This window comes from Abramis brama (assembly GCF_963993115.1).
Source record: "Abramis brama genome assembly, chromosome: 20".
Lineage (NCBI taxonomy): Eukaryota > Metazoa > Chordata > Actinopteri > Cypriniformes > Leuciscidae > Abramis > Abramis brama.
The window spans coordinates 34,300,664-34,307,303 of NC_139982.1; the positions used below are offsets into that span (position 1 = coordinate 34,300,664).

At 35.5% G+C, this 6,640-nt stretch overlaps 1 long non-coding RNA gene across 1 annotated transcript; it reads right to left on the reverse strand.

Annotated features, from left to right (window-relative positions):
• Positions 1–220: 220 nt before the first annotated feature.
• Positions 221–4,770, reverse strand: LOC311071325. Its single transcript, XR_014603814.1, has 4 exons — positions 4,671–4,770; positions 3,801–3,923; positions 3,374–3,466; positions 221–2,405 (listed from the first exon to the last, which is right to left on the reverse strand). It is a non-coding gene; the product is annotated as an uncharacterized lncRNA (long non-coding RNA).
• Between the last annotated feature and the right edge of the window lie 1,870 nt (positions 4,771–6,640).

Below are 6,640 nucleotides of genomic sequence, written 5' to 3' on the forward strand. Positions count from 1 at the left end.
TTATGTTAAAAATTTAATAAAACAAAAGACTTTTTGGAGATATGAAGGATGCAATATTACTCTATAGGTACTCAAGATTAACAGGAGATTGAGTGAAAATGAGCATTTCACCCCCCCTTTAACTTTGTCTATCTTTATAATATGTTATTTTATTAAATTGTAGGGTTGTTTTGTTCGTTTTATAGACAGCTTGATTAATCAGAAGAATAAGAGACTTTTAGATACAACTCTTCCTTTTTATTATATAAATGTGTCACAAAATGTGTACAAATTAAACTGATCTGAGATCAGGTACAAATCATTTTAGACATCGATCATTGGTGAGGAATATGCTTAAAGTATATTTGTCTAAAGTATTAGTCATTTGTATTCAGTTTAATAATAATAAAGTTAATTTCTGTGCATTTCTGTGTTGTATAGACACAAACTGTGAAGTTTTAATCACAAACTAAACTCGTGCACTTTTCCACTGTTAATGCTCATAAGAAGAGAAATGTCAATCATACAGCATCATAGAGAGCCTGTTATTACACTATATGTGTTCATCAGAGAAACTCAACAATAACACGATTATGAAGAGAAAAAATAATAATTGTTTTGTAGAACCAGCATTCAGTAAATCACATGTACAGTAAAGCATATGATGATAACGGCCTGATTTACAGAAGTCACCAGGGGTGGTGTGGCGCAATGGATAAGACACATGCCTTTGGTGTGAGAGACCCGGGTTCGAATCCACTGTGAGACACCAATGTGTCCCTGAGCAAGACACTTAACCCCTAGTTGCTCCAGTGGCGTGCAACCTCTGACAGATATAGCAATTGTAAGTCGCTTTGGATAAAAGCGTCAGCTAAATGAATAAATGTAAATGTAAGTCGCCATAAAAACACTGTTAATGTTTTGAGAACATTATTAAAGGGAATATGACATTAAACAAATGTTCTATTAGTGTTTCTGGAAGAACGTTTGATCATAACTTTGAGGACTTTGACTGAACGTTCCTGTTATCTGGGATTATAATACTGGCTAAAACTGTCTGCTGTTCCTCTGTGGGCTTTTATCGTGTAATAGATTTAAAACGGCATCAAATATATCAAGAAATCGCTGTTTACAACAAACGGCTGGCAGGAACTACACAAGCTTCCTCCCGGGTTAGTGACATCACCAACCCTACAATTTACATAAACCCGCCTCTCATAAAAAGGGCTTTATATGGCTCTGCTGAGAACAAGCTCTCGAAGCTCCGCCCCCTGCGCCGGGAGCAGCAGCTCATTTGCATTTAAAGAGTCCACACACAAATAGTGTGTAAAATAAAAAAATAGACAACTTTAACATGCTATAAAAATATCTGTGGGGTATTTAAACTAAACCTTCACACACACACTTTTAAGATTATGAACGGATCCTTTAAATCATTTTAAACACTGCAATAACACACTTCCTCCAACTATACAGTCTCACTTAATCATCACACAGTGTGATATCGTTATTACTACCATATAACTCACTATCATATTCTCTTCTGATTTCAGCCTATTAATATATAATATTTCATGATACAAATGAATTTATAATAAACACCTCGTGGAAATATGAAGGAAATGTTCCTCGTATTGATATCAACCCATCAGTGCATGTTATTATAGAGAAGCACAATGTTTGTCTTCATTATCTTTCATCATAAAGTAATAACTTGATAACCTGAAACAACTTTTCTTTTGAGTCTGTATTGCATAAAAAATCTCAGTAACACTTTATTTTGATAATCCACTTTAGACTTTTTAAATATATTTAACATTTCATCTACATGTCATCTGTTTCTACTCACCCAAACTCTAATCTATCAGTCTATAATGCTAATACCGAGAGTTAGTCGCACAGTTACTCATAGTTAGCAGAATTAATAAAGTGGACCATTGAAATAAAGTTTAACCTAATCTCTACTGTTGGAATATATTCTGCTAAATTATAATTTACTTTTATTAATTTAGCAGCTGCTTTTATTCAGAGTAACGAATGATGAACAGCATCAGCTGATTTTAAAGAGTCAATAAACACTAATAAAGATCCTCGTGTGTGTGTGTGTGTGTGTGTGTGTGTGTGTGTGTGAGTGTGTGTGATACAGGCGAGTCCTTCAGTGTGACTGTTTACTGTTGTTCATATGAGGTCCATTATACATTCACTTTACTGAAATATTTCTTTCTTTTTTTGTGTGTGTGTGAATTATATGGTAGTACATTTGAATCATATCTCACTTTACCTGATCAGATACATATGTATTTACATATTCGTATTTATTTACTGTATGCTACACCATGCATTGGATTCCTCCTGCTGCATTGGAGGAGCCAGTATTTCCATAGAATCAGTTCTGGGAATTCCTCTATCTCCATCTTTAGGTTCTCCTGTGAGAGATGATGTGGAGCAGAGTAGACACAAACTGTGAAGTTTTCATCACAAACTAAACTTGTGCACTTTTCCACTGTTAATGCTCATAAGAAGAGAAATGTCAATCATACAGCATCATAGAGAGCCTGTTATTACACTATATGTGTTCATCAGTCAGAGAAACTCAACAATAACACAATTATGAAGAATAAAACAACAGTAAAAGTGCAAATAAATGAAAGTTCTGACCAGCATTCAGTAAATCACATGTACAGTAAAGCATATGATGATAACGGCCTGATTTACAGTTGTCAGAAAACTCAGCTCAACAAAGAAATAAGAATGTTTTACTGACGTTCCCATTAAGATACGAACATATTATTACTGAATGTTTGTAGAACTTTTAAAACATCCAGTTTATAAAAATGTTTTTCATGTTTATGTGAAGTTCAGCAAAACATTAAGAGAACGAAAAGCAGAAAATTATCATTCTTCAAACATTATGGGAACATTACTTATGAATGATGGATATTCTGCAACAAGTAACATTTAAAAAACATTAGATGAACATCCGACTAAAGCGTTTCAGAATAAAAGCTCCATTAATGAAGTATAAATAATATTTAGTGCTGATGTTCTGAGGACATTATTAAACACCAGATAACTGTGAACAAATGTGTAATGATACTGGAGGAACGTTTGATCATAACTTTGAGAGAATCTTTCCAGAACGTTCCCTGTTAGTATAAAATACTGGTTAAAACTGTGATCATAAACTGACACTTGACTGCTGTTCCTCTGTGGGGTTTAATCGTGTAACAGATATAAATAATGACAGAAAATAATACAATATACATTCAGTTTAAGAGCAGAATTCACTGAAGAATTACTAATATAAAATCACTGCTATAGAGAAAACAAGAGTTTGTCTTCAGTGACGACATGAAGAGTCAGATTAAACATTATAAACTAACACTGGTTTTACCTCCTCTACGTAGACGTAGAATCATACGCACTGTAGAATCATTACTTATGCCACAATCCAGTTGTCTGTTTCCAAATAGTTTGCAGATGTTAGCTATAAAAACAACGAATGCGTGAGAAACATCAGTGTATAAACCTCATTAAGAGCTGAAGACGATCATCTCATCATTAAGAGGCTTTTCCTGTAATTAACATCATTTTACTATAAATATCATGGTTGAAATATGGTTACTGTAGTAAATAATGGTTAATTGTTGTACTTGTAGTTCAGGCCTTTGGGTTGATCAGAGCTGATGAATAAACATTCACATGTTGATACAGTTTTTCCTGTTTATATCATTTTTGCATATGATAATTAATGTTATTATTAAACGAGTGACAGAAACACACATGGACATTAACACATAACTCTGAAGAGTTCGACTTACATGGATCTGGGTGATCGAGACTTTTTATTAACTCTTTAACAGCCATGTTCTCCAGTTCCTCTGAATCCACATCTACTGGTAGTTTTGTGTTGGAAAGGCCTTTGACATTAATTGTGCGTCTCTCTATATGTGTTCATCAGTCAGAGAAAGATCAACAATAACACAATTATGAAGAATAAAACAACAGTAAAAATGCAAACAAACCAACGTTTTGACCAGCATTCAGTAAATCACATGTACAGTAAAGCATATGATGATAACGGCCTGATTTACAGTCGCCATAAAACATTCAATCTTCCCAGAAAACAAAGAAATGTTGAGAACGTGTGGTGACATTCACAGTAAGTTATGAAAACATTATTTCTGAATGTTCTTTTTTTTTATTGTTTTAAAAACATTATTCTTATTTATGTGAAGGTCAGCAAATCATTAAGAGAACGTTCCATATCATTTTACAAACATTATGGAAACGTTACTTATGAATGTTGAACATTTTGAAACAAGTAACATTTAAAAAACACTAGAAAAACGTCCAACTGAAACGTTTCAGAAAAAAAAAGCTGCATGAATGATGTATTAATAATGTTTTAGTGCTGATGTTCTGAGAACATTATTAAACACCAATTTCTACCAAATGATTCACTAAATCAATTGTCTTCACAAACACAGCAATATGCTGTTCATGCGAGACGCAGACAGAATGTTCTCGGTCAGGCCCAATCACTTCTCCAACAGCCAGGCTACAGTCTTCTGTACTAACCGCTGAGTCTATTTTTACACCATGACGGCGCGTCAAAAAATCAAACCTCCTGCTACCTGGGGAAGCCAGATAGAAAAATAGAAAGATAGAAAAAAATAGATTACTCGTACCTGACACACACGCCAAACACTCAGCTCACACTCAACGCTCCACTCTCACTCAGCACATGCGCACAGAGAGAGAGAGAGAGAGAGAGAGAGAGAGAGAGAGAGAGAGAGAGAGAGAGTGTGTGTGTGTGTGTGTGTGTGTAAATAGGTCCAGTCAGATAAGAGGTCCAGTTAAACATTTCTGCAAGAAAACGAGAGATAAGTAAAGATAAGTTATCTCAGTTTTCTTAAATGAAACATCACCATTGTTCACAATAAAAAAAAAAAAAATAAATAAAGAGAGAGAGAGAGAGAGATCTCCAAAACTCAGAGTTAAACTCAAACATTAGCATGTGGATTTCCAGCTGGGTGAGTTCCCTGCATCTATAGGCTCAAGTCTCTTCATGTACGGAAAAACAAACTGTATTATCCCACATGGGGAGATGTGTCTCGGGCCATCAGCCACTGCAGTCAGCTCACAATTAACACACAATAATCAACAAACCCAAACAATAATAAAACGAACCATAACAACAGAGAGAACACAGCAATATGATTTTTTTTAATAGAAAATATTATGTAGAATATATATATATACATTTTTTTTTACAACAAAAATGAACCATCACTGAACTTACTTAAGCTGGACTGTGACATTATTTTCTTCTAGAAACAAATTTTGTTGCATTATTATCCTGTTATCTCTGTAAAGCTGCTTTGAAACACTCTGTGTTGTAAAAAGCGCTGTATAAATAAATGTGTCTTGACTTGACGATTGTCCGCTCAAAAGAAGACAAGGATCCTGCTTCAACTCTTGTCTGGTGTTTTCATGGCTGGGAAAGTCTCGTTCTGATCCTCCAGACTCTCCATCAGACTCTCTTCTGCACTCTTGTTTCTGTCTGTTGGCAGATCCATATCGTGAAAGTATGTTTGCAAAGCCTGCGCCGAAATTGCAACTGATTATCAAATAATCCACAGTGAAATGTACCGAATGCACTGCTGAGACATTCACATTGTTGGAAAAAACCAAACACTTTCCTAGCATTAGGATCGTTTAGAAAGTAATGATATTGATCCTGTGTCGATCTTTTAGCATTCTCATGTCACTATTCGCTAACGCTCCAGTGGGCGGGGCTAAAACACGGTGATGTAGACGTAGGCGTTGATATTCTTCTGCAAAGGCGGATCTTTCGTGCACTATTACGTCATAATTCCACACTTTTAGGATCCTGTCGTTTTCTGGCCTTGGTTTCAATAAAAACAGTTTTTGGAATAACAAGGACGTTTTTAGTTTTAATACTTACAGGTTTTTTAAAAAAGTATTACAAACTCTTAACTGTCAAAAGATCAAGGAAAATGTTTATTTTACCTCTTTAACTGAAAGTGACGTGACGCCAAGTACACTGTCCCATACTCAGAATTTGTGGTCTGCGTGTGTGCACTTACCCATCGAAGTGCACACACACAGCAGTGAATATTGAACACACACACTCTGAACACACACCTGGAGCAGTGGGCAGTCAAATTGTGCTGCGGCGCCCGGGGGTTGTGTGTCTCATCTGTGGTTATTGAAGGTGAAAGAGAGCGCTGGTCATTCAATCATTCACAATTCCTGCCGGACTGAGACTCAAATCCATGACCTTCCGGTTACAAGTGCCACTCTCTAACCATTAGGCCACAACTGCCCCATTATTAGCTGTTGTTGCTCCTTACACATAAAATTAGGTTTTACTGCTTCTTCCAAAGTCATTAATTAGACATTCACTGCTGTTGTATTTTGTCTGAGGTAGTTGGTCACACAACATTCATATGGAAACTCCCTTGAAAAAAGTTCTTAGAATTCACAATCTGAAGGATATTTATCCCGATGGCAGAGATTATTTTGTTTTAAAGTAACTCAAGAGAATGGTTGCATTATAGCATTGTAAACTTAGTCGTAACTGTTTCAGTATGAGAGGGTGTCCAGGGTTCACTCTGCGTCTGATATAGTGAAA